This window comes from Tamandua tetradactyla, chromosome 4 (genome assembly GCF_023851605.1).
Source record: "Tamandua tetradactyla isolate mTamTet1 chromosome 4, mTamTet1.pri, whole genome shotgun sequence".
In the NCBI taxonomy this organism is placed as follows: domain Eukaryota; kingdom Metazoa; phylum Chordata; class Mammalia; order Pilosa; family Myrmecophagidae; genus Tamandua; species Tamandua tetradactyla.
In genome coordinates, this window is record NC_135330.1 from 126,632,309 (window position 1) to 126,660,221 (window position 27,913).

At 39.8% G+C, this 27,913-nt stretch overlaps 1 protein-coding gene and 1 pseudogene across 1 annotated transcript in view; both read left to right on the top strand.

The window, feature by feature from the left end:
* Positions 1-27,913, top strand: part of TDRD3 (tudor domain containing 3) — a 269,944-nt gene that overhangs the window by 5,962 nt on the left and 236,069 nt on the right.
* On the top strand, positions 1,509-27,782 carry LOC143681398 (omega-amidase NIT2-like; annotated as a pseudogene).

The following is a 27,913-nucleotide window of genomic DNA, read 5'->3' on the forward strand; positions in this document are numbered from 1 at the left end:
CCAGTGATGCAAAATTTTTGTGTAAAATTTTGAGAAATGTTAATTTGTAGACTGACAAAAGCAGAGAAGGGGGAGCGAGGAATGTGTAATAATAATGAAAAGTATTAGCAAGAGTGTGAAATCAAAGATACTGATAGGAGAAAAGAAGCAAGTTGGTGATGTAGAGAAGGAGGAAAGAACAGCATCATGCTCCCGAGCTGAACCCAGAGTAACTTGTTTGACACTCCCCTGCTAAATGGGTGTGAGCTGCAAGCCCCTGTGTACGCTTTTCACATGTAGTGCAGTTTTAAAATCTTTAAGGGATAGCTCTCCTGTGGGTAGAGACAAATAGCTACCCATAACTCAGTATAGTGCTATTGATGGTATAGTATCTTTACAGCAATAAGTAGGTCATAATGTAGAGAAATATATAACCCTATACAATAGTGTGTGTACTGAAATGTTCTTAGAATTTATACCTCCTATATATATAAGGCACCGTGTTTATAGTTGGGATTTAATGATGTACAGGACAGAATTTAAACATGTTATACACTGATTTATATACTTGCAGGGTGTTGTTGAAATACATCTGGGAGCAGTTAACTCAGACTTGGGAAATTTGGAAGGCTTTCCAGAACTAATAATGTATAATCAGGGTATGTTGTAGATGCCATCTCATAATATGGTATCTGATCTTTAGTGAAGAAAAAATAAGGCATTTTCATTCATTCAGCAATTTAGAAGGTAAAATGGATAGAACTTTCTTTTTTTTTTTAATAAAAGAAGGAATTTATTGGCAGAATACGAAGTTTCTTGCAGGGAACCCAACAGCTGTAATGAGTCAAAAGCTAGAAGCATGGCTTTCTGAAGGATAGATTATGGTGCTATCACAAAATCCTACTTCTGGGTGCTGCACAATCATGAAGAGAATATCCTAGAGTATGGCCCTTCACATACATTGTACAAGGGACTAGAATGTGGATTCATTTCTGCTTGCTTTTTGATCCTTATGGTCCTTTATGCTAGCCTCAGATTTGTCAAACACATGTTGGCAGAAATTCACGAACTCATTCAGGCCTCTCTGAAATTATTCCACAGCTGACAGAGTACCTCCAGTCTGAATGCACAAATTAATTTTGCCCTCTGAAGGATGGTGTTGGGTCAGAGTCGTTAAGGAATCTTAGCAGGACAGTGAGTCAAAGCATTGCAGATTTATTGAAGGAAGAAAGCAGGTGGGAGGCAGTGAAAAGAAAGAAAATGGCTCCTGGAAGCCATCGAGTGGAAAGAAAATAGCTCTGGCTTTGTTTCTGAGAGCTTGCATTTTTAAAAGAAAACCACACTGGAAGGAAGGGGTGCCCGCTAGGTGGTGTTCTGTCCCTTGATTGGTTGGGGGCATATTAACTTATGATCTAATTGGTTGCTGGGGTTCTGATGCACTGCTCTCCTTTGATGTGCTGCTGCCTGTATTGTCAAGGGTTATCAAGCAGAACAAGCCTTGACTGCATGTTTATCTTATAGGCATATCTGTTCTTGCTTCATTGCCTTCTGGTGAGTGCAGTGCCAGCATGTCGGGTGATCGTTCATTTTACTGCCATACCTGGTTCTGCCTAAAGAAGCTGAGGAATCCCCCGGGTCAAAAAGTGCCTTGTATATGTAAAGTTCTTTTCTGAGATCTTAGATTCCTGCCTTTTTCTCTTAATAAAATTGAATGAAGCTGGGGTATGGTTTGGGTTAATGCCTTAGCTTAGCTCAAAGCAGTTTTTAGAAGAAGCAGGGACATTTGGTTCTTTCTTTGGCTACTTACTGCTGTATAAGGGCATAGTTGGGGGGGAGGAATTGCTTGAAGCTGAGCAGGGACATTGCTAATTGGGTTTTTGGGCATCTTCTGTTGTAATGTGTTGATAGCGATGTTTTTACTGCAACAGCAGCAGCTTTTCAAATTTTTATTGTAGCAGGAGTATGTTTTCAGAATTTCACTGGTTAGTCATGGCTGCTATTGACCAGTAAACAAACTGAATCAGATATCATAAGAGTCAGGGGGCTAGGAGGAAAATTAACATGAGGATAATTAAGGGCCCAATGAGGGGAAGCAGAATAGTTCATAAAGGGGTGGAGAAGAATGAAAGAAAATTTGAGAAAAAGTTTATTGTTTGGCATCTATCTGAAACTAGTCGTGCAGGTCCGTTAAAATTTTCTGTGAATGCTGTTGGGGCAAGATTACTTTATCATTTGGGTAAAACCATCCCTCGTTGAGGGTGGCATCAAGCTGGGCCAAGTCTGTTTGCTCTAAGGTGGAGCAAGCAGGCGCTGGGGTGGGCATTACTAGAATCTGAGTAGGGGTCTGAGACTTTTTGCTTCTTTATCCACTTTGTTATTACCTATTGAGATGGGGTCCTTTCCACTTTGATGACTCTTACAGTGAACAACTGCTACCTGGGCAGGGGGTATGTGCTGCCTCAAGGAGTTTAAGGATGGGAGTTTTATTAATTGGAGAATTTTCAGAAGTGAGACACGTGGCTAGGTGTGAATGAATAAAGTAGAAAACATATTTATAATCAGTATAAATGTTAGTAGGGGTATCTGCTGCTAACTTGAGAGCTTGGGTGAGGGCTTTGAGCTCTGCCTGTTGAGAAGTGGTGCTGAGAGGCAGAGGTCTAGACTCATTTACCTCCTGGGCAGACACTATAGCATATCATACCTGCTTAGGGGAGTTTTAAAAAAGTATTGCCATCAATAAGCCAACAATTAGCTGGAGGTGGCAGAAGGAAATCCGTTACATTGGGAAATGGATGAAGGAAATGATCCATAGCTTCTATACAGTTATACATAGTTTTCTGATGTATTAGAGGAGTAAGGAATTTTGCTGGGTTAGGAATTATAAGTGAATAGGATATTTTAACCTGGGGGTTACAGAGGAAGTAAGTGCACATGTAGTAACTGAATGCCAGAGGGGCAGACATTACTAATAGCTTGGAAAGTTAAAAGGGAGAGTATGTTATGAGAAGACAGATAATTGAACATATGGTACAAGTTTAAGAGATTCTTATATGAGGAGTGCTGCAGAGGCTAAGACCCTGAGACAGTGCCACCCTCAGAAAGGGGAGTTTAAAACTTTGGAGAAATAAGCAATTACATGGGTGTCCAGCCCACTTGCCTGGGTTAAAATTCCAAGAGCAAAGTTATCTTTGGTGTCTCCATGCAGTGTAAAAGACTTGCTGGGGTCTGGAAGAGCTAAGGTAGGGGCCTGGGTGAGGGCTGTCTTGAACTGTTTAAATGAGCATTCGATAGCCAAAGGGCCATCTAGTTGGTCCCAGAGGTCTCCTGCAGTGGCTTGATATAAGCTTTTAGCTATAGGCTGAAAATTGGGGGTATAGGTTCAAAAAAAATTGGCTAAACTGAGGAAGGAAAGAAGTTCTTGTTTGGTTTGGGGGGAGTAGATTATTTAAGATTGTCTCTTTGCGTTGAGTGGTAATACCTTTTTCAGTAGGGGAAGAGAAAGTCCTAAGTAAGTGACTTTAACTGCCGTTTATCTTTGGAGACTTTATGTCCTTTTTGCTGTAAATAGTTAAGGAGGGTGATTGTGTGCTTTTGTGATAAGGCCTTGGAGTGACTGCACAGTAGGAAATCATCAACATATTGAAGCAGTTTACTGGAATGTAAATTTAATGTTTGTAAGTCAGAGGCTAATGCTTGTCCAAATAAATGAGGGATGTCTGTAAAGCCTTATGGTAGAAATGTCCATCTTAATTGCTTAGAAGTTCTGGTAGTGGGATCTTTCCAAGTAAAGGCAAACAGATCTTGAGAATTGAGATGAAGTGGAATATTAAAGAAAGCATCTTAAAGGTCTAAGACTGTATAATGTGTAATATTTGAGGGGACTGGGTAGAGTATAGAATGTGAAATAGGATCTATAGGAGAAATGGGTATGGCGACTTGGTTAATTAATTGCCCTAAGATCTTGGACTAGCTGGTAAGTGCCATTTGGTTTCTTTATTTCTAAGATAGGCATATTGGCTGGGGAGGCTGCTTCTCTGAGGAGTCTGGAGGTCAATAGCCACTTGACTGTGGGTTTTAGGCTCATGAGAGCTTGTGGGGTGGGAGGATATTGAGGTTTGTTTGGGAATTCTCCAGGTTTTCTGAGGAAAACTTGAACAGGAGCATGATGTTTAGGAGTGGAGGATAGTGGAAGTGTCCATACCCGGGAATCTGCCTTTTCTAGCCATGGGGGCAGAACTATTTCCTTAGAAGAAGAGAGTATTTCTTCCATGGACAGGAGCAGGATGGTTTGAGGCAATTTATTAGCGTATTTTACTTCTGTTAATTGAAGGGTTGCTTTAAGCTTTGTTAAAATATCTCACCCCAATAAAGGTGTGAGACAGCTAGGAATTATTAAAAAACTGTGAGAAAAGTTATAATTTTTATAATCACCCAGTTCTGGGGCTGGTGACACCTGTTCAGGAGGGGAAGGCCATCCGAACCCATGGTTAGAGACCTGTTGGCTCTCCAGTGGCCTATCTGGTGGCACCATGGGCAGGTGCCCGGCGTTGGTCCTGCAGTCTCTGGATTGGTTGTTGGATGCATTGTTTGGCCCAGTGGCCCATTTTAGCACAAGGAGAGCACAGGTGGGATGGCATTCCCCCCACCCCCCAAATTTTGGTTCCTGCTACCATGCTTTACCCTGGGTTGTCTCAAGGCATTGATGAGGAGCAAATAATGGCATCATCTCTTTCTTGTCTGACCCTTTTTTGGGCTGCCTCCTCCCCTCCCCCTTTTTTCTTTTTTTTTAACCTCTTTTCCTGTTCTTTTTGTTTATCTGCCTGTTCTCTTTCTTCTGAGTATTGGTAAATACTTTAAAAGCTGCTTTCATAAGTAAGTCATAAGATTGGATTAAAAACTTAAACTCTCTTGTAAATATTGTTGGACTTACTGAGAAGCACCTGAGCTGTTTACAGTTTGTCGTAGTTCTGAAAAAAGGGAATGTGAACTCTCATTATGCTTTTTCATCTTGCTACCTCTTGTAGGGGAAACAGACCCTTTGATGGGGGATTTGCTATAGGCGCTGGACCATGAGATTGATTGAAAAGAGGTGAAGAAGATCAGGGAGTTTGGGTAAAATCAGGGAGAGGGGGAGAAAAAATGGGTGCTAAAGTAGGATAGGGCTTATTGAAGGTAGGGGAAGGTGTGAGAGGGGAAGGAGTTGAGAAAGAGGAAAGGGGAGTAGAAGGGGTTGGGGACTGTGGATGGGGAGTATATTCAGGAGGGGAATGGTCAGCGGGGTTGAAGGAGAAGAAGTGATTGGAGGACTCCTCAGCATTAAGGGGATCTGCTGCCTCCATAGAGGGAGGGGCGGAAGGCTTAGAAGTTTTTTCATGAAGGAGGAAGATTTGGTATAAAGTGACAGAGTGGCATAGAAAAGGTCAAGACCTGAGGGTCCAGAAAACTTGGGAGTAGGGAGCTTCAGACCATTTGCCCTTGCACCAAATAAAATTATTAAGTATGGTGAGAATTTGCCAATTGAAAGTGCCATTTTTTGGCCAACATTTTTGTTGTCCTAAAGGGTATTGTGGCCAAGTCGTATTGCAAAAAAATAATAAGTCTCTTTGGTTTTATTTTCCCTTTTAGTTGGAGTTTATTGAGGCCTATGAAGGTCTGCTTGTGAGAGGCTTAAGGAATTTTGCTTGTGGGAGGCTTACATTTAACATCTCCTTTGGAGGCTTATGATTTCCTTCGGGACATGAGGCTGACGTGTTGGGGCCTTGCTCATGGGGAGGTGCATGGAATTCTGCTCATGGCAGGCTTATGATTACCAACTTCCCTGAAAACTTCTGGGGCCACTCAAGACATAGCTCAGGTGAGACTAACAGCCTGGGTCCATGATCCTTCATGACAACAAGACAGGTGTCCCTGGTTTGTCATTAGGGACCAGGAAAGTACGTGCAGTCTTTTGTTCAAGGCATCCCATGAACTACTTTGACTGCTGCGCAGGGGGAAAAACTCTCCTGGAATGTTACTGAGTTTTGACTGAGCACTCAGATTTTTAGGCCAGGAGGCCAGGATGCTGTATTGGAGTAGGCCGATGTGTCACTGGAACATCGAACAAAACTCTTAAGTCAAGGGGAGGATTTGGGCAGAAAGGCGTCACTTACCTAGGGCCAAATTAGTTGTAGATGTTTGAGAGCCATGAATGTGAGCTGCTGTTGTGTCAAGACAGTCGGAGCTGATGGACTCAAGCCATCAAGTGCATGGAAATGTGAATGTGCGGTTTGGGGAATGGAGTCGACTGAGGGGCTACCTGTCTCCCTGAGGGACCAGAAAACTTAAGCCTCAGTCTGTCCTCCAACCAGAGTCAGCTGGAAAGCTGTCCCATTGCCTTGAGGGTTTGGAAAACTCAAGCCTTAGTCTGACCTTTGTTCCCTGGTTTTGGCACCAGATGTTGAGTCGGAGTCATTAAGGAATCTAGGCAGGACAATGAGTCAAAGTGTAACAGATTTATTGAAGGAAGAAGGCAGGAAGGACCTGGCAAAAGAAAATAAAATGGCTCCTGGGAGCCATTGGGAGGAAAGAAAATGGCTCTGGCTCTCTTTCTGAGAGCTTGCATTTTTAAAAGAAATCTGCACTAGGAGGGGAGGGTGCCTGCTAGGTGGTGTTCTGTCTCTTGATTGGATGGGGGCTTGTTAACTCATGATCTGATTGGTTGTTGGGGTTCTGATGCACTGCTCTCTTTGATGTGCAGCTGCATGTACTGTCAAGGGTTATCAAGCAGAAACAGGCCTTGACTGTGTACCTATAGTTGCTTATCTTATAGGCATATCTGGTGTTGCTTCATTTGTCTTCTGGAGTGTTGTAGTATAACCACAAAATTCCACTTCGGAGTTCTTCATGATCATTTAACGAAGCGAATTTCCCAGGGTATGGTCTTCCTCGTGCAGTACAAATTTCACAGTTTCTATTTGTTCCAGCTGCCTGGACCATTTCCAGGGCAGTCTTCCTCTCATGTTCAGTCATTGAGGTCTTCAAATCGAGATATTTTTCTCTCCAGCTCCTGGTCCTCTTCCACCATGGGGTGGCTTCTTGGCTCCTCCAGGAAGGGTTTAACAAACTCCTGGAGGGTTTAACAAATGAGTATGACTGCTGAATCATATTATTTCTGTTGGTTTCCAGTGCCTTAGAGCAGCTAGAAGAAAAAACAAAAAGTCATGGAACTGTAATCCATACCAAACTTTATGGCAGCCCAGAGGCCCTGCCTGATAGTGCCAAATGTGAGGGCCAAGCAGGAAGGAAGGACTGACCAATGGAAGGAGCCTAGGACGGAAGGAGGGAGGTGGGGCTGCGGCTGCAGTGGTGTGGCAGGGCCAGGCTGAAGGGTGGGGGGCTGGTGGTAGCACTGGCAGGTTCTGCTCACCTAGTGCTTCCTGGGCCCACCTCCTGAAGGGCGCATGGGGAGGGCTATAGAGAGCATCAGCCCCAGTCTGGGGCCTGAGACAGTCTGTTTGCTCCTGAGCTTAGCTTTTGGCACTTACTCCCAGGTGCTGTCAGAGAGGGTGAGGCCTTACCTGCTGCCCCCAAGTCCCCTTCCTCTCTTGGGCTGAGTTGGGCCTCCTCAGTCTCGCCGCTAGGCTGTGGGGGATGGTGTTGCTCCTGGGGTGGGACCTGGACCTCGAGGGACTTTCAGGGGATGCTGAGGCGAGCACTCAGGGGTTTCTATAGATCGTGCCAAGCTAATTGATCAGTTCATTTGTGGAGCCGCCCTCTCACCTTTGTTTCCAGGTGCCCCCACTCAGCTTTGGCAGCCTTTCATCGTCAGAACCACTCTGGCCTTCCCTCTTCCTCATCCTTGTCTTTTCCCCATCCCCTCAGGTGCTCTTCTTCACCTCCAGCCATTCTCCCTCTGACCTCAGCAGACTCCTCTCCCAACACACCTACATTTCCTCTCCCTGGCCCCTCCAACCCCCCAACACTCCCTCCTCACCTGGGTGGGCATCACAGTGCACAGACACTTCCCCAGCATGTTTTCTGCGGCGAGAGGGGTGGGCAGCAGGGACCGTCTGGTGGTGGGGCTGGATAGAACTTTTTGATGGATTGGGTATATTGGTGAGAGAGAGAAGGAAATGTTAAGGTGTTGATTTCTAGATTTCTGGCTTTTATGACAGAATTGATTACAATTTGATTAGTCAAGGCCTATTAGACAAGAACCACCTTTTTTGCAGAAAGGTCCATGAATCGTATTTGGACATTAAGAGTGAGGTGTCTTTAGTTATCTAAAATAAGATGTCCATGAGAATTAGAAAATACTAATCTGGCACTCAAAAGAGAAGACTGGCTAGAAGTGTAAATTATTGAGTCATCTGAATATAGCTGATGATGGAAGCAGTGCATGGATATCATCTAAGCCTGGCATTGTCCTGTATGGTATTCGTTAATTACATGTGACTACTGAACACTTGAAATGTGTCTAGTCCAAATTGAGTTGTGCTATAAATGTAAAATGCACACTGGATTTTAAAGACTTAGTACAAAAAAAGGAATGTAAATATCATTAATTTTTTTATTGATTACATATTAAAATAATATTTTGACTATATTGTGTTAGATAAAACATATTATCTCTCATAAAATAACTATCTTAGATTGGTAGGAAAGTTATGCTTTAGGTTACTAGGGATCCAGGTTCCTTCCATTTTACTGCTTTGTTTTCCCCTAGCCGTTTGCTATTCCTGATGTGATCCATGGGTCAGCAGCATTGGTGCCACCTGGGAACTTGTTAGAAATGTAGATTCTCAATCCCATCCCCGGTGTTTCTTTTGTATGTTAAAGTTTGAGAAGCACTACTCTAGGGTATTGTCATCATCTTCATGGTCATAGCAGAGCAGTGGTCCATCTGGGCTCTAACTAGAAAGAAGGAGAAGGAGAGCAAAGAGAGTCAGTTCCCAGGTGGGGAAAGTGGCATACATCATGCCTTTGGTTTCCAAAGACTTAGTGTCACATCTATCTGTAAGGGATTCTGGGAAATGTGGTCTAATTTAGTGATTTTCAAACTTTCTGTGATGAAGGGCCAGTTTTAAAAATTCCCAGTTCACTATAGACCAATAATCTTGGAAACTATAAAACCTTGTGACAATGTCAGATTACTCTAAAAGTTTCTAAATGCTTACCTCAGTTTATACACCAGTGACAAAGATTTTGTAGATTAGCATTTATCCATGGATCACACTTGGAATAGTTTTGTTCTTGCTGGGCGCATTTTGAAATTTTCACTCAGTGGTGCTGTTCAAAGTGAGGGAAATCCAAATGAATTGTTATAAAGGGATGAGGCACTATATTTCTTGACCTTGTATATATTTTTATTTAGTTGTTAATATTCTACTTTAAAAACCCATATTATATTTAGCGATAGTATCATATTTGTAAAGGACTTTTCAGCTTGCAAAGCCCTTTTCCTCATATGCATTATATGGCATTTCATAATAATAATTAGTAGTATGGATATATATGTATTATATTTGTTTAAAGGGATTCCAAGCTTTCTGCCTTTAATCATGCTGTTAATACCTAGTATAGGACATCAAAGAATGGTCACATTCCTTAAGAACTCGTGCCTTCTATTTATGTATTTTGTGTCTTTCTTACACTTATAGTATGAATTAATCTTAGTTTAGAATTGGTGTTATGTGACTTAATCTGTGCCATTATCATATAGGCTAACATTGCTTGACGTAGTTTGAATTATTTCTGCCTCAACATGTTTTCTGGGAAAATCAAATTGAATTGCACTGTTGGTGGTCTTTAAAAGTGTTTTACCTTATTAAAATAACTTTCACTTGTAAATTAAATTGTTTTTAGTTATTTGTAGTACTTTAATAATTTAAGCAAAAGTGTATTTAAAAATTGTATGATTATAGATCTTTTTTATATAAGATATGTACTTTCAAAGTGGAAAAGTAGTATAATGTTAAACTAAATATTTTTCTATTTGCTTGTTGCTGTTGGGGCCAGCCTATACCTCTGAGCCTCTGCAACCTCCTCTCCAATTTTATTTTTCTTTTTGCTAATTAGTCAGTGTACATGAACCAGCAAGTCAGGAGGAAGTCAGCATTGTAAAAGTGCCACTGATGGGTGTGCTCACAAACTTGAATCAATTTGTGTTTGAAACTGAGATGAATAAATTAAATGATGTGAATAGTTAAAAATGTATACTCTTAACATTACATCACAAGACTGGATTATAATGAGGGATTACTGAGAAAAGGAAAATCATAAATAGTACCTCTGTGTACACTTTATCTTCAGTTAGTGTTCTAGTTTGCCACCTGCCAGGATGCAATATACTAGAAACGGAATGGCTTTTAAAAAGGGGAATTTAATAAGCTGCTCATTTACAGTTCTAAAGCTATGACATTGTCCCAATTAAAACAAGTCTATAGAAATGCCCAATCTAAGGCATCCAAGAAAAGATCCTTGGTTCAAGAAGGCTGATGATGTTCAGTGTTTCTCTCTCAGCTGGAAGGACACATGGCGAACATGGTGACATCTGGTAGCTTTCTCTCCAGGCCTCTTGTTTTATGAAGCTCCCCGGGAGGCATTTTCCTTCTTCATTTCCATAGGTTGCTGGCTGGTGGACTCTGTGGTTCTCTCATTCTTCTGTTGTGATTCTGCAGCCCTCTCCTTATTCTCAAAAGGTCGCTGGCTGGTGGACTCTCTCCCTTGTGGTTCTGTGACGTTCTCTGCTCTCTCAGAATTTCCAGCATTGTTCAAAATGTTTCCTCTTTTATAGGATTCCAGTAAACTAATCAAGACCCACCCAAATGGGTGGAGTCACATCTGCATCTAATCAAGTTTAATACCCACAATTGATTGTCACATTTCATGGCGATAACATAATCAAATTTTCAACCTATAGTAGTGAATAGGGATTAGAAGAAACTGTTGCTCCCAAAAGATTGATTAGAATTAAAACATGGCTTTTCTAGGGTACATAAATCCTTTCAAACCGGTACAGTTAAATTCACATCTACTCCTTGAGAAACAGTATGGTAGGTGGTTGAACATGGGCTCTGGAGTCCAACTATGTGAGGGTCAGTTCTGACTGCCATTCATCAGCGATGACCTTGGGCACACTTAACTGCTTACTGCCAAGTTTTTCATCTGTAAAATGGGGTCAGTTTAGCACCTACTTCATAAGGTAGTTATGAGGATTAATGGGTTTTATGTGTAAAGAGTTTGTATTACCTTTTTTTTCTTGTGAAATATAACATATATACAAGAAAGCTATAAATTTCCAAGTACATTTTAATAAGTAGTTACAGAATACATTTTAAAGTTTGGTATGGATTACAGTTCCATGACTTTTTGTTTTTTCTTCTAGCTGCTCTAAGGCACTGTAGACCAGCAGAAATAATATAATGATTCAGTGGTCATACTCATTTGTTAAACCCTATCTTCTCTGTATAACTCTAGCATCACCTTTGATTTTCTCCCACACTTTAGGGGTATTTGGGCTATGCCCATTTTAACTTTTTCATGTTGGAAGGAGCTGTCGATAGTACGGAATAGGGGAATGGAACTAGTTGATGTTCTGGAAAGACTGGCCTCTCTGCATTTCAGGATTTATCTGGTCCAAGGACCCATCTGGAGGTTTTAGGTTTCTGGAAAGTTACCTAGTGCATGGAACCTTTGTAGAATTTTATGTAGTGCCCTAGGTTTTCTTTAGGGTTGGCAAGAATGGTTTTGGTTGGGGTTTGGCAAGTTATGATAGGTAGCAATGTCTAACTGAAGAGTGCGTAGGAGTGACCTCCAGTATAGCCTCTCAACTCTATTTGAACTCTCTCAGCCACTGATACCTTGTTACACTTCTTTCCCCCCTTTTGGTCAGGATGGCATTGTTGATCCCAGGGTGCTAGGGCTGGGTTCATATCTCCCATGCTGCCAGGGAGACTTTCAGGATTACCTTTTATAAGAGAAAGGGATGTATCTTTTGAGTTTAGTGTTTGAAGAAAGAAAGATTTTATAGCTTTATAAGTAAGGGGCTTGTTGGCCAAATCTGTTATCAGAACAGTCATGCCCATTCATTTACACCACTGTCTTTGTCTGCTTTTGTGCTCAAAAGGCAGAGTTGTGTAGTTCTAACAGAGATTTGTTGTCTACAAAGCCTACAGTTTTTACTGTCTGGCCCTTAACAGAAAAGAATTGTGACCTCTGCCCTAAGTAGTAGTTACTGGAATAGATTTATTGGTTCATTGTTACTTAGAAAAAACTAAATTTGGAACAGGTAACATGTCACTTGTTTCAGTAGTTGTCAAAAATAACTTTCTACAACAACCACAATCCTTGTTCTTATCCTCATTCATTATCACTGGTATAAATGAAGTTGCCTCATAGATTGGTGAGTCTTATTTGATAGGAATGTGCCATTACTTGCCTGAAGGGCTTTCTATCAAATACAAAGTTGTCAGGTGTTTTTGAAATGGTCCACTGATTTTAATAGAACTTTTCCATTATGTCCTGGGCAGATGAGATAGAAATCCTTCATTGGTTTCAATTGAGCATTTCTGTCACACCTGAACAACTTTTAGATTCTACAGAAACCCAGACTACAGACAAGTTATATCTAATCAGGACTACTTAAGTAGAGGAAACACAGTGGATGTGAGGTTGAAAAACCCATGAAAACATATCAGACTTGAGTAAAATAATAGAAATTCATCTTTAAATGACAAAATATATTTGTTAACCAGTGTATTTAAATTAAATCAATTTATTAGCAGCAAGATTATTTTAGATTAGCAATATGTTATAAAAGACAATATCATGCTTCAGTTTGACAAAGCTTGAAGTTTGTTCAGGACACTAGGCACAAACAGTATAATAAAATCTGTTTTTAAATATTCACTGCCATTCTTCCTATTCAGAGTTTTTCTTTCTAGAAGTGTGTGTGAATCCTCAAGCTTAAGGATTTACCAGTCGCATCATGTGCAGAGTCATATTTACTAGAATCCAGAGCACAATTTCCACTTTTAATATTATTCTGATTTATAATTTTTCTATTATTATTTCATTAGGGCTTTTACACTTCGTCTCACCACTTTGGTCTATTGTGTTTATAATTAACATAGTGGCAGTAAGCGAACATGCTGATTTAACAAATGTAACCAATAATAGGCAAATGCGATTATTGGAAATAACCAGACTCTTCTAAATGAATTTTAGCTGCATTAAACAGACCAATGCAATCTCTAGAGCTCACCTATACCTTTGAAAAATATAATAATTCTGAAGATAATTCTGAAAAATTAGTTTTTACATCAAAAATCAGAATTAATCTTCCATTCAAACAGTTAAACTGTTTATTAGCATTAATACTGGTTGTTTCTCCATGCCCTTGGATCCATAACTTTTCTAGATGGCTCAAAATTTGTGCTTAGTTAGTTGATAAAATAAAATAGTGATTTAAGGTTTAGCATGGTATAAAGTCAGGATATTGATTCATAATAAAAGAACCATTTATGATTTCACATACGCCTTTCAAAAAAAGCTAACTCTAAGTATAAAGATTTTTAAAGGGAGATGAGAAAGTATTCCTTCTTCTTAGATTTAAATAGCTGAAGAGTAAAACTAATGAAGTTGTGAGAACATATTGATAAAAAAAAGGAGAAATTACTTATGAATGGAAATTCTTGCTCTCACCTGTCCCAGTTCGTGCTATTTCCTAACCAGTATCTGAATGAAGCTTTATTGAAAGCATTCATTTAAACAAGTGGATATTTATTAAGCAAGAATCTTCTCTAAAATGTTTCCTTTTTTAGAAAATGTTCTGTGAATGCCTTTTTTAGCACATATTTTTCTTGGGTTTGAAAGTTGCTGTTTTAATGTTGAGTGCATGTATGCCTGTTCATATATTCATTTCTTTGCCTCAGTCTTTCTATCAGCTTCCAAACCTCACCTACACCTACTTTGCACTCCCCTGTCTGCTGCAGTCTGGTTTCTGCTTCTCCTACACTAATGAAATGCTTTTGCTAAACTTACCAATGACCTTTCGGTTGGGAGTAGGCACCTTCCAGGCCTTTCCTTACTGACTTCCTTGCTATGTCGGACAGTATTAGTTAACCTACATTTTGAAATTCACTATTCCTTGGTTCCCTAACACTGCAGAAATCTTGTTCTCGTCATCCCTTTTTTTTCTTGGAATTTTTATAAGTATTTTATTTAATTTATAAATTAATTTAGAAAGAACTACTTGAGTTCTGTAATTTTACCATGTGTACAAATTTGTGTACTCACCACCACAAGTAAAATATGAACAGTTGAATCACTACAATTCTTTGTATTGCTCTTTATTTTTTTAAAAACTTTTTAATTATATGACATAATATGTATACAAAGCAAAAGAAAGAAAAAAGCAACAGTTCCTCAACGCACTCCTCAAAAAGCAGTCTCAGGACAGATCCCAGAGTACATCATGGACTACCATATGATCCTCTCAGATATTTCTTTCTAGTTGCTGTAGAATATAGAAGGTTAGAATGCTTAAATTTTTTTGATCACCACAGTCTACTTTTTTCCTTTCTTTTTTTTTGTGAAAAATAGCATATATACAAAAAAGCAATAAATTTCAAAGCGCGACACCACAATTCGTTGTGGAACATATTTCAGAGTTTGATATGGGTTACAATTCTGCAATTTTAGGTTTTTACTTCTAGCTGCTCTAAGATACTGGAGACTAAAAGAGATATCAATTTAATGATTCAGCAGTCATATTAGTTTGTTAAATCCTGTCTTCTCTGTATAACTCCACCATCACCTTTGATCTTTCTGCCCCTCTCTTTAGGGGTGTTTGGGCTATGACCATTCTAAATTTTTCATATTGGAAGGGTCTGTGACTAATATGGGGTAGGGAAATGGAACTATCTTATGTTCTGGAGAGTCTGAACCCTCTAGGTTTTAGGACTTACCTGGATCAGGAACCCATCTGGAGGTTATAGGTTTCAGGAAAGTTACTCTAGTGCATGGAACCCTTGTAGAATCTTAAATATAGCCCTAGGTGTTCTTCAGGATTGGCTGGAATGGTCCTAGTTGGAGTTTGACAGGTTATGATAGGTAGCAATGTCTAACTGAAGCTTGCATAAGAGCAACTTCCAGAATAGCCTCTCAACTTTATTTGAAATCTTTCTGCCACTTATACCTTATTAGTTATACTTCTTTTCCCCCTTTTGTTCAGGATGGAATTGTTGATCCCACTGTGCCAGGCCTGCACTCAACCCTAGGAGTCATCTCCAGTACCGCCAGGGAGACTTTCACCCCTGGATGTCATGTCCCACCTAGTGGGGAGGAAAATGATTTCACTTCCAGAGTTGGGCTTAGAGAGAGTGAGACTACATCTGAGCAACAAAAGAGGTCCTCCAGAAGTAACTCTTAGGCATACCTATAGGTAGGCTAAGCTTCTCCACTACCTACATAAACTTTACAAGAGTAAGCCTCAAGATCAAGGCCTATTGATATGGGTGTCTCTAACGTTTGACACAGTATCAGGGGATCCCTTGATGGTAAAGTTTAATAGTTCCATATTTTTTCCCCAGTCTCTCAAGGACTTTGCCAATACTTTTTTATTATTATTTTTTTTTACCTCTGTTGTTGCAGCGGTAGTGCTGATGTTTTCCTTTTAAACCTAGCCCATAGTATTCAGTAGCGGTTTTCCCCTGTATCCTGGACTTAAACACTCTTTGTACATGAATCATACCTTTGAAGTAGTTCTTGTAAGTGTCAATCAGTGGAACACATAGGTCTGTACAACCCCTTTCAATCTTGTTCATCTTCAGTTTGGTAATATTACTTAAAGACCAGTAGAGAACTGCCTTCACTCCTATCTTTTCCCTTTCGTTGGTATTCAACCTTATTAGCTAACTGTTAACCTATCTCCAGCTTCTATGTATCTCTAAGTCCCCTATATTCCGTATTATAAGCCTCTGATTTTATCTTTAGCATGGTCATAAATGTGAATCAGACAGTATCTGTCTTTTTTTGCGTCTGGCTTATTTCACTCAGCATTATGTCCTCAAGGCACATGCGTTTTGTGATATGCTTCAGGACATCATTTCATTTTACTACTGCATAATATTCTATCGTATGTATATACCACATTTTGTTAATCCACTTGTCTGTTGATTGGCACTTGGTTTGTTTCCATCTTTTGGCGATTGTGAATAGTGCTGCTGTGGACATCAATCTGCAAATGTCTGTTTGTGTCATTGCTTTCAGCTCTTCTTGGTATATACAACGTAATGTTATTGCTGGGTCATAGGGCAACTCAATATTTAGTTTCCTAAGGAACCGTCAAACTGTCTTCCATAGGAGCTAGCTGCACCATTATACATTCCCACCAGCAGTGCATAAGTGTCCCAATTTCTCCATATCCTCTCCAACATTTATAGTTTCCTCTTTGTTTAATAGCAGCCTTATAGGTGTGAGGTGGTATCACACTGTAGTCTTGATCTGCATTTCCCTTATAGCCAGTGAAAAAGAGCATTTCTTCATGTGCTTTTGAGCCATCTGTATTTGCTCTTTAGAAAAATGCCTTTTCATATCTTTACCCATTTTATAATTGGGTTGTTTGTTCTTTAGTTGTTGAGTTATATGATTTCTTTATGGATACGGGATATCAGACCTTTGTCTGATATGTGATTTCCAAATATTTTCTCCCATTGAGTTGCTGCCTCTTCATCTTTTTGACAAAATCATTTGAGGTGCAGACGCATTTGATTTTGAGGAGTTCCCATTTATTAATTTTTTCTTTTGTTCCTTGTGCTTTGGGTTTAAGATTTAAGAAGCTACTTCCTGTTACTAGGTCTTAAAGATGTTTCCCTCCATTTTCTTCTAGAAGCTTTATGGTGCTAGTTCTTAAATTTATGTTTGATCCCCTTTGAGTTAATTTTTGTATAGGGTGTAAGGTAAGGGTTTGCTTTCATTCTTTTGGCTATTGATATCCATTTCTCTCATGCCCATTTATTGAAAAGACTGTTTTGTCCCAGTGCAGTGGATTTGGGGGCCTTGTCAAAAATCAGTTGAGCATAGATTTGGTGGTATATTTCTACACTCTTGATTCAATTCCATTGGTCAATGCTTCTGTCTTTGTGCCAGTACCATGCTGTTTTGACCACTGTGGCTTTATAATAGGTTTTAAAGTCAGGGAGTGTTAATCTTCCCCCTTCATTCTTCCTTTTTAGGATGCTTTTAGCTATTTGGGGTCTCCTTCCCTTCCAGGTGAATTTGGTAATTAGCTTTTCCAAGTGTTTAAAATAGGTTGTTGGAATTTTGATTGGTGCTTTGTTGAATCTTTCCATCAATTTTGGTAGAATTGACATCTTAACCATATTTGGCCTTCCTATCCATCAGCAGGGAATGTCTTTCCACCTGTTAGGATCTTATTTGATTTCTTTTAGCAATGTTACGAGTGTTCTGTGTACAAGTCTTTTACGTCCCTAGTTAAGTTCACTTCTGAGTACTCGATTCTTTTAGTTGCTATTTTGAGTGGATTTTTTTCCTTAAATGGCTCCTTAGTTAGGTCATTGCTTGTGTGTAGAAACGTTACTGATTTTTGCACATTAATTTTACATCTCCCCACCTTGCTGAATTTATTAGTTCAAGAAACTTTGCTGTAGATGGCTCAGGATTTTCCAAGTATAGTATCATGTCATCTGCAGACAATGAAAATTTCACTTTTTCCTTTCCAATTTGGATGCCTTTTATTTCTTTGTCCTGCCTTATTGGTTTCACTAGAACTTCTAGTACAATGTTGGATAATAGTGGTGACACTGGGCATCCTTATCCTTGTCTTGCTCCTGATCCTAGGGGGAAAGCTTTCAGTGTGTCCCCATTGAGTATAATGCTGGCTGTCGATTTTTCATATATTCTCTTTATCATATTGATGAAGTTACCTTTAGTTCCTATCTTTTGAAGTGTTTTATTAAAAAAGGATGTTGAATTTTGTCCAGTGCTTTTTCAACCTCAATAGAGATGATCATGGCATATTTCCCTTTCAATTTGTTAATGTGCTGTATTACGTTAATTGATTTTCTTGTGTTGACCCATCCTTGCATTCCTAGTATAAACCCTACTTGGTCGTGGTGTATAATTCTTTTAATGTGTTGTTGGATTCGATTTGCTAATATTTTGTTGCAAATTTTTGCATCTGTGTTCATTAGGAAGGTTGATGTGTAGTTTTCGTTCCTTATAGCATCTTAACCTGGTTTTGGTGTTAAAATGATGCTAGCTTCATGAAATGAGTTAGGTAGAGTTCCGTTTTCCTCAGTTTTTTTAAAAAAGTCTGGGCAGAATTGTGTTAGTTCTTTTTGGAATGTTTGATAAAATTCCCCTGTGAAGCCATTTGGCTCTAGGCTTTTCTTTGTAGGAAGATTTTTGATGACTGATTTAATCTCTTTACTTGTGTTTGGTTTGTTGAAATCTTCTATTTCTTCCTGAGACAGTGTTTTTGTGTTTCCAGGAATTTGTCCATTTCATCTAAGTTGTCTAGTTTGTTGGCACATAGTTGTTCATAGTATCCTCTTATGATTTATTTTATTTCTTCAAGGTCTGTGATAATGTACCCGTTCTCATTTCTGATTTTCTTTATTTGCATCCTCTCTTTTTTTCTTTGACAGTCTTGTTAAGTGACTCATCAATTTTATTGATTTTCTTAAAGAACCAACTTACAGTTTTATTGATTTTTTTTCCATTGTTATTTTGTTCTCCCATTCATTTAACTCTGCTTTACTCTTTGTTATTTCTCTTCTCTTTGCTTTGGTGTTAGTTTCCTGTTCTTTCTCACGTTCCTCCAGTTGAGCAATTAAGTGCTCGATTTTTGGTCTTTCTTGTTTTTTAACACAAGCATTTAGGGCAATAAATTTCCCTCTCAGTACAACCTTTGCTGCATCCCATAAGTTCTTCTATGTTGTATTCTTATTTTCATTCATTTCCAGATAGCTATAGATTTCTCTAGCAATTTCTTCTTTGAACCACTGATTGGTTAAGAGTGTATTATTTAATCTCCATATATTTGTGAAATGTCTTGCTCTTTGGTGATTATTGAATTCCAGCTTCATTCCATTGTGATCAGAGAAAGTGCTTTGAATAATTTCAATATTTTTAAATTTATAAAGACCCATTTTGTGCCCTAGCATATGATCTATCCTGGAAGATCTTCCATGAGCACTGGAAAAGAATGTATATGCTGGTGTCTTGGGGTATAATGCCCTATATATGTCTGTTAGGTTTGATTGATTTATCAAATTGTTTATGTTCTCTTTTTCTTTGTTGATCCTCTGTCTGATTTTTCTATCTATAGAGGAGAGCAATGTATTGAAGTCTCCTTCTATTACTGTTGAAATGTCTGTTGCTCCCTTCAGTTTTGCCAATGTTTTTTTCATGTACTTTGGAGCTTCTTGATTGGGAGCATAAACATTTATGATTGTTATTTCTTCTTGGTGAATTGTCCCTTTTATTAATATACAGTATCCTTCTTTGTCTCTTATGATGTCTTTACATTTAAAGTCTATTTTGTTTGATACTAGTATTGCTACTACTGCTTTCTTTTGGTTACAGCTTGCATGAAGCATCTTTCTCCATCCTTTCACTTTCAATTTATTTGTATCCTTCTGTCTAAGATGAATCTCTTGTTAGCAGCATATAGCTGGATTATGTATCTGAATCCATTCTGCCAATCTCTATCTTTTAATTGGTAAGTTTAATCTGTTAACATTCAAAGTTATTACTGAAAAGGCACTTATTGAATCCATGATCTTATCTTTTGGATTTTATTTGTCACATCTATATATTCTTTCCCCTCTTTCTCTTTTTATCCTTTAAGTTAACCTTACTGGTACTCTTTAATTCTGTGCCCTCCTCCAGAGCTCCCTCTCCTGTCTTATATTTTTTTAAACTGGCAGAACACCCTTTAGTGTTTCTTGTAGGGCAGTCTCTTGTTGAAAAATTCTTTCAGGATTTCTTTGCGAACATTTTAATCTCTCTCTCAGTTTTGAAGGACAATTTAGCTGGGTACAGAATTCTTAGCTGAGAGTCTTTCTCTTTCAGGATCTTAAATATATCATGCCACTTCCTTCTCATCTTCATAATGCCAGTTGAGTAGTCTGAACTCAGTCTTATGTGGTTAGCCTTGTGTGTAGTAGGTTGTTTTTCTCTTGTTGCTCTCAGGAATTTCTGATTCTCTTCAGCATTTGACAGGCAGATTATATGTGTCTTGGGTAAGACCTGTTTGGATTTATTCTGTTTGGAGTTTGTTGAACTTCTTTGACTTGCAAATCTGTGTTCTTGATAAGGGTTGGCAAATTTCCCATTATATCCCCAACTAATCTTCCTAGCCCTTTACTCTTCTCCTTCTGGGCCACCAATGATTCTTATATTTACGTCCTTTTCTTTTGTCCATCATTTCCTTGAGACCCAATTCAAAAATTTCCATCTTTTTTGCCAATTACTGTTTTGAGTGTTAGAAATCAGTTATCCTGTCCTCTAGATTGCTTATTCTTTCTACTGCCTCTTCAAATCTGCTGTTATGTCTCTCTAGTGTTTTTTATTTGGTCTACAGAATCTTAAATCTCTTTTTCTATGTATTCTTTCAAATTCTTTTTATGCTCTTATATATTGCCTTCTTGATCTCCTTTATGTCATTAGCCATGGCATGTATTTTATTTAGTAGAGTTATTGAACATCTTTGATTAGTTGTTCCAACATTTGGGTCTCCTCTGGTGTTTTAATTTGTTGGTTGGCTGGGCTAGATCTGTCTGCATTGCAATGTGCTTAGTGATCTTCTGTTGTTTTTGCCACATGTAAATATCTTGATTGATTTACTTTGGAAATTAATTTCCTTCAGTAGTCTAAAGCCTTATGTTTGTGGGATGGATGTGTAGCAGGATGCAGGGCATGGTGTGGGGCACAACAGTGCAGTGATGTGTTGCAACGCCGGTATAGGCACAGATGGGAATGCTACCCTTGTGCCTGTGAACATAATTGCCCATCAGCCAGGGAGGATGTGGCTGTGTGGTTGCACATGACTGTGGTGTGTGCTGGGTTAGGGTGTGAGACCCTTTGTGTGCATGTGCAGAGTTATGGCAGCAGGTCGTTGTTATGCCTGCCTGGGCTGGGGGTGGTTGTGACCTGACTGTGCAGGCCAGTGCTTTCCCACAGCTGGGAGGTATGACTTGGGGTCGTGCGCATACATGGGTCTGGCAGTACCATAAACTGATGTTGCTGTGCAGAGCACTCGGGTGGTGGGGTGGGGCTGTGCAACTGTATGTGCTGGGGCAGGTGTAGCCTGGGCATGGAGGTAAGCGCCTGTAGCCTTTATGTGCCGGTGGCAGCCTGCAGGGAGCAGGGACAGGGAGGTAGTGCTTGGGAGGGGCACAAGAGAGGTGGGTTGGGCTGCACTTGGGGTTGGGGTGGGGCAGTACATGCATGAGTGGTTGGCGGGGCAGGGAAACTCGGAGCATGGGGAGTGGGGTCAGGTGACAGGGTTCAGGTGTGTGGGGTTTGGGGTGAGTCGCAGATCACAGGGCTGTGTTGGTGAGGGTAGTGTGGCCAAAGAAAGTGACTTGTCTTACTTGCTAGTCCCTATCTCCCTGTCCATGCCCTTCTGAGGTTCTGGGCTGCCATATTAGGCTCTGGTTCTCTGTGTCTCAGTTCTTCAGCTTTAGCAACCAGCGCCATCCTGTGTGCTGCAGAAGGCTCTCCCAGGTCAGTTCTACCCTGGAATCGCCATCTCAATTGCCCTCCCATCCTTTCTTTAACTTTACCTGGAGCAGGGCTGAGCTTGATCTATCCTATTGTGCCATATTCTTAGAACTCTCTTCACCCCCACCCCCACCCTTTTTTTTTTTTGCATGAACAAGCACTGGGAATTGAACCCAGGTGAGAACTCTGCCTGCTGAGCCATCCTGGCCCACTCTCCATTTACATTTAAAGACACTACTGATAATACAGGACTTTCTTTTGTCACTTTGTAAATCTTACACATCTTTTGTCCCTCACTTCCATTAATGACGACTTTTATATCTATTTGATTTTTTATGTTGTACTATATTAAGTCCCTTTTCATTTCTATTTGGATATATTTTTCATGTGTTTTCCTTGGGGTTAAAATTTGACATCCCAAATATATAACAATCATATTTGGTTGAAACTAGCTGGTGCCAGTTTGAAAGTATCATCTTGTCCTGGTTTGAAAGAAAGTATGCCCCCTAGAGGAGCCATGTTTTAATCAAAATCCCATTTCATAAAAGTAGAATAATCCCTATTCAATACTGTATGTTTGAAACTGTAATCAGATCATCTGCCTGGATGATGTGATTTAGTCAAGAGTGGTTGTTAAACTGGATTAGGTGATGACATGTCTTCACCCATTTGGGTGGGTCTTGATTGGTTTATTGGAGTCCTATAAAAGGGGAAACATTTTGGAGAATGAGAGATTCAGAGAGAGCAGACCGATGTAGCCACGAGATGCAGAGTCCACCAGCCAGCGACCTTTGGAGATGAAGAAGAAAACTGCCTCCCAGGGAGCTTCATGAAACAAAAAGTCAGGAGAAGAAGCTAGCAGATGATGCCGTGTTCACCATGTGCCCTTCCAGATGAGAGAGGAACCCTGATCATGTTCACCATGTGCCTTTCCAGTTGAGAGAGAAACCCTGACTATGTTCGCCATGTGCCTTCTCACTTGAGAAAGAAACCCTGAACTTCATCAACCTTCTTGAACCAAGGTATCTTTCCCTGGATGCCTTTGATTGGACATTTCTATAGACTTGTTTTAAATGGGATATTTTCTCGGCCTTAGAACTGTAAACTAGGAACTTATTAAATTCCCCCTTTAAAAAGCTGTTCTGTTTCTGGTATATTGCATTCTGGCCGCTAGCAAACTAGAACACATATACCCCAGAAAAACCATGTTTTAATTCTGATTCAGTCTTGTGAGAGCAGCTGTTTCTTTTAAGCTTTACTCAGTACTGTAGGTTGGGATCTTTTGATTAGATTATCCCCACAGAGATGTGATGCCCCTGGTTGTGAATTTGACCTTTGATTAGATGAAGCTGTGACTCTACCCAATCCAGGTAGGTGTTGATTGGTTTGCTGGAATCCTTTAGAAGAGGAAACATTTTTGAGAGAGACAGAAATGACAGAGCCAACAGAAATTTCAAAGCAGAGCCTGCAGAAACAACAGAGCCTGCAGAGAGAGAGCTGACAGAAACTTTAGAGCAGAGCTGACACAGATGCCAACACTTGGAGAACAGAACCAAAGATATCTGGAGATGTTTGGAGCTGACTAGATGTTGTCATGAGATGTTAAGCAAGCCAGAACCTGCAGAGAGCCAAGGGAAGCCAAGAGATGAAAGCCAGCCCTGGAGAAGAAAAGTGAGGAACACCCCTCCCCCCAGGGACAGAGCCTGAAAGCAGTGGAGCCCAAGAGCAAGGGACCACCTGATGCCTGCTATATGACTACCCAGCTGACAGAAGTGTTCTAGACCCATCGGCCTTTCTTGAGTGAAGATAACTTCTTGTTGGTGCCTTAACTTGGACACTTTCACTTCCTCAGAACTGTCAACTTGTAACTTATTAAATTCCCCCTTTTAAAAGCCGTTCCATTGGGGATATTACATTCCAGCAGCTTCCAAACTTACACACCAACTTAACTTCAATAGTGTGCACATATACTTTTCCTGTACCCCTCTGTCCCTTCCCCCCTTTTTTATGCTTATTACCACCTGTTTCTTTAGTACATTGTACATCTAAACCATAGATTTATTTTTACTTTTCTTATTTGCATTATAGTAGAAGTGGAGTTATGCACCAAACAATACACTACAATGATACTGGTATTTATGATTCTCCAAATGGTTACCTTTACCACAGGTCTTTATTTTTTCATGCCACTGTGAACCACTGTCTAATGTCCTTTCCTTTCATTCTGAAGAACTCCCTTTGGTGTTGCTTGTAGGTCAGTTCTAGTGGTGATGAACTACCTCAGCTAGTTTATCTGAGAATGTCTTAATTTAGCTCTCATTTTTGAAAGAAAGTCTTGCCAGATATAAAATTCTTGGCTGGCACTTGTTTTCTTTGAGCATTTTAAGTATTTCAACATACTGTCTTCTTGACTCCCTGGATTCTGATGAGAAATCTACACTCCATTTAATTGTGAATCCCTTGAATATAATGTGTTGCTTTCTCTTTCAATCTTCAGAACTCTTTCAGAACTCTCTTCTTGTCCTTTGCCTTTGATGGTATGGTCAATATGTGACGGATTCTCCCTTCGCTGCCGCCACCTGCCTGGACACCTGCCCTGAGGCCGTGTGGCTGGAGGTGCTTCCCAGGAGAGTCATGGGTGCTTTCCATTTGGCCCTTATTCAGCTTCAGGATTCTTCCATTAAATCAGATAACGTCACTCAATCTTGTGGCCCTGTCTGCAGACCTGCAGCACAGAAAGCCCAAATAGTTTTTCTGCCAGAATATTTTAATTCTCCATATGTCCTGAGATATTTTCCTGAGTACGCAGAGAAAATTCCTGGTGAATCCATACAGAAGCCTTCTGAAGTAGCAAAGGAGCGCAGCATATATCAGGTTCCATTCCTGAAGAGGATGTTAGGAAATTATATAACATCTGTGCCATGTTTGAATCTCATGGAACATTACCAGTAAAGTACAGAAAAATCCATCTGTTTGACATTGATGTTCCTGGGTGTGCTGGTTTGAAACTGGTGTGCACCCCAGAAAAGCCATGTTCTTTAATCGTAATTCAGTATTGTTGGTTGAGATCTTTTTGACTGTGTCCATGGGAATGTGACCCACTCAATTGTGGGTGATAGGTTTTGATTAGGTGGTTTCCATGGAAAAGTGTCTTCACCCATTCAAGGTGGGGTGCTTACCAGAGTCCTTTAAGAGGGAACCATTTTGGAAAAAGCTACAGAGCCCAGACAGCCAGAGACCTTTGGAGACAAAGAAAGAAAGCACCTCTGGGGTAGCCATTTGAAGAAGCTCGTAGAGGAAGCTAGCAGGTGTTGTCATGTACCTTCCAGCTGAGAGAGAAAGCCCAAACGTCATCAGTCCTTTCTTTGGAGTTACGGTATCTTTCTCTGGATGCTTTAGTTTGTACATTTCTCTGGCCTTAGAACTGTAAATTTGCAACTTAATAAGTTCCCTTTTTAAAAGCCATTCCATTTCTGATACATTGCATTCTGGCAGTTTTAGCAAACTAAAACACTGGGAAAATTAAATTTCAAGAATCTCAGACATTGAATCCTGGTGATGGTTTCTACACATTTGATACTCTTTATTGCAGAGTGGGTCTGGGCATTTGCTACGACAGCCGCTTTGCAGAGCTCGCAGAAATCTATGCGTAGAGAGGCTGCCAGTTGTTGGTGTATCCTGGAGCTTTTATTTTGACTACTGGACCAGCTCATTTGGAGTTGCTTCAGCGAGGATGGGTTGTATATAGCCAAGACATCTCCTGCCTAGGATGACCAAGCCTCCTATGTTGCCTGGGGACACAGCACTGTTGTGAACCCCTGGGGTGAGGTCCTAGCCAAAGCTGGCACTAAAGAAATGATCATGTATTCAGATATAGACCTGAAGAAGCTGGCTAAAATATGGAAGAAATTCCCATTTTTAGCCAGAAGTGATCAGACCTTTATGTAGTAGAGAGGAGAAAAAGCCCCTAGCCATTTATCTTCCTGGGAGCTCCCAATTAAAATGATGGAACATTAGCACATTGATACTCTCCACACCATATTAAATACTTAAAAGTGTGCAAGAGCTGGCATTGAAGAACAGAAGGAAAGGGTGCTGGCTCTAAAGCTTCCTCCATCCTTCAATTGCCTCAGAGTTGTTGGTAAAAGTATCAGATCTTGGTAATTTGGTGGTCGAGTCACAATTATATTTGTGCCATGAACTTCTTACCTCACTTACTGGTGTTGAAACTCAGTATCTAGAAAACACTGTCTGGTGCTACTCTTTTCCAAGCAGTACATTAAAAATTACATTTCTTTTTGTCTATGCCTAGCTATGGACAAAAAGATAATGGATCCTTGGTGTTGGCCAGAGGAGGCGGCAACCCCATTTCTCATAGCAGCTCTTTGGACTCTGTAAATTCAAGAACAAACTAATGATTCAACTCCAGACTCTCCTGGTCTTGCGGGAAAAGTGGTGTCAAAATTGATCCCCATGGCAGAATGGCAGTGACAGTAGTTGGTGAAGGCAACTAAAGTATGAGTCCCTACAAAAGATTTTCTTTATATAGGGGTGAGTGTCTGAAAATCTCACCTTTTTTCTTTCCTTTCTGCTTTTCTCTGTAGTAACACTTTCTTGTTCCATAAAGACAAGTCTTTCCCTTCATTGTCAATCCTCTATTTTAGGTGTCCTCGGATATTTTTGGTCCCAGGATCGTTTTGCACTATTAAAAATTAAGAACTCCAGTGAACTTGAGTTTATTTAGGTTGTGGCTAGTGGTGAGCTGGTAAAAGTTCAACAATCAATTGTTTGTGAGAAACAACAACTCTGATTAGTAGCAGAGTATGATACATATAGCATCTCCTACCTGAACAAGGACTGATCTTGCCCCTGTCCTCCTGAGACATCCCTTCCCATAACACCCTGGAAAGACGATGAGCTTTTGCTGCTTTACCTTGAGCACATCTTGTTTTGAGAAAAGATCGTATAACTGAGATGCTTTCCCAATATTTGCACACAAGCATGTGACACTTAACCACCTTTGTTCCCTCACTCATATACAATCTGTAGAGTAGTTGCCATAGATGTAGACATATCTAGGTGAACTTCTTGCCACCTCTGTCACAAGGTAGCTGTAGCTCTCTGTACATAACTTCCCCTAAAGGTTTTGGATTAATTACCCTGGCATTTAGTTCTTCTTTCTTTGGAATCTCAACTGGCCCCGTTGTAGCGTGATTTGGGGTGGTCCCAGAGGGTCTGTCCCTGTTTCTTCTTTTGGGGTGTTCAGTAGGACACAACAATACAATTTGCCAGTGTCTGTAATCTAAATACATGCACTATGGCTGAGTTTGAGCTATCACCGTGACATGTCTAAACAAAAAATTGCAAACAGATGAGCACAGTTAGCTCTTGTAAGCTGGTGCAATCCTTGTCTAACAGACCTCTTATTGTATATAGACACCATATTGGAAGGTAAAACAGAAAATTTTAAAGCAAAAGAATACATGAGCACACATCCTTTTAGTTGTAAGAGTTATAACATCATCATGCATCATTTAACCTCTAGCAGCCAGCATTGTGTACTCTATAGGAGGAGGGTGAAAAAGGCAATGACTTTTATTTTAATTACGTATGTAATGTAGTAAAACTCACCATCTGTATACACCCATGAAACAACTGCATTCAGGGTATCAGACATACCCACCACTACTCAAAATTTTCTTGTACTCTTTTATAATTCCTCTGGCTGCTTCTTTTGTCCCCAGACAACCACTGATCTGCTTTGTCACTATAGAACAGAGTATGTTTTCTAGAATTATATAAAAATGGAATCATAGAGTATGTTTATTTTTTTGTCCGTCATTTTTCTTATTATTGTTTGGAGATTTATTCATGTTGTGTACATCAATAATCCATTCCTTTTTCATTGCTTAATAGTATTCCATTTTATGGCTATACCACGATTTGTTTATCCATTCACCTATTAATGAATATTTGTGTTGTTTCCAGTTTTGGGCAATTACAAATAAAACTGCTAGGAATATAATATATATATATATATATATATATTTTTTTTTTTTTTTTTTACATGGGCAGGCACTCGGAATTGAATGACTGGTTATATTTTTCTTCATGATTATTCTTTCTGGTGTTTTTTTGGCTTCTTGGTTGTACATATATGTAAATCCCTTAATTGGAAAGCTCTCTGCCATTATTTCTTTGC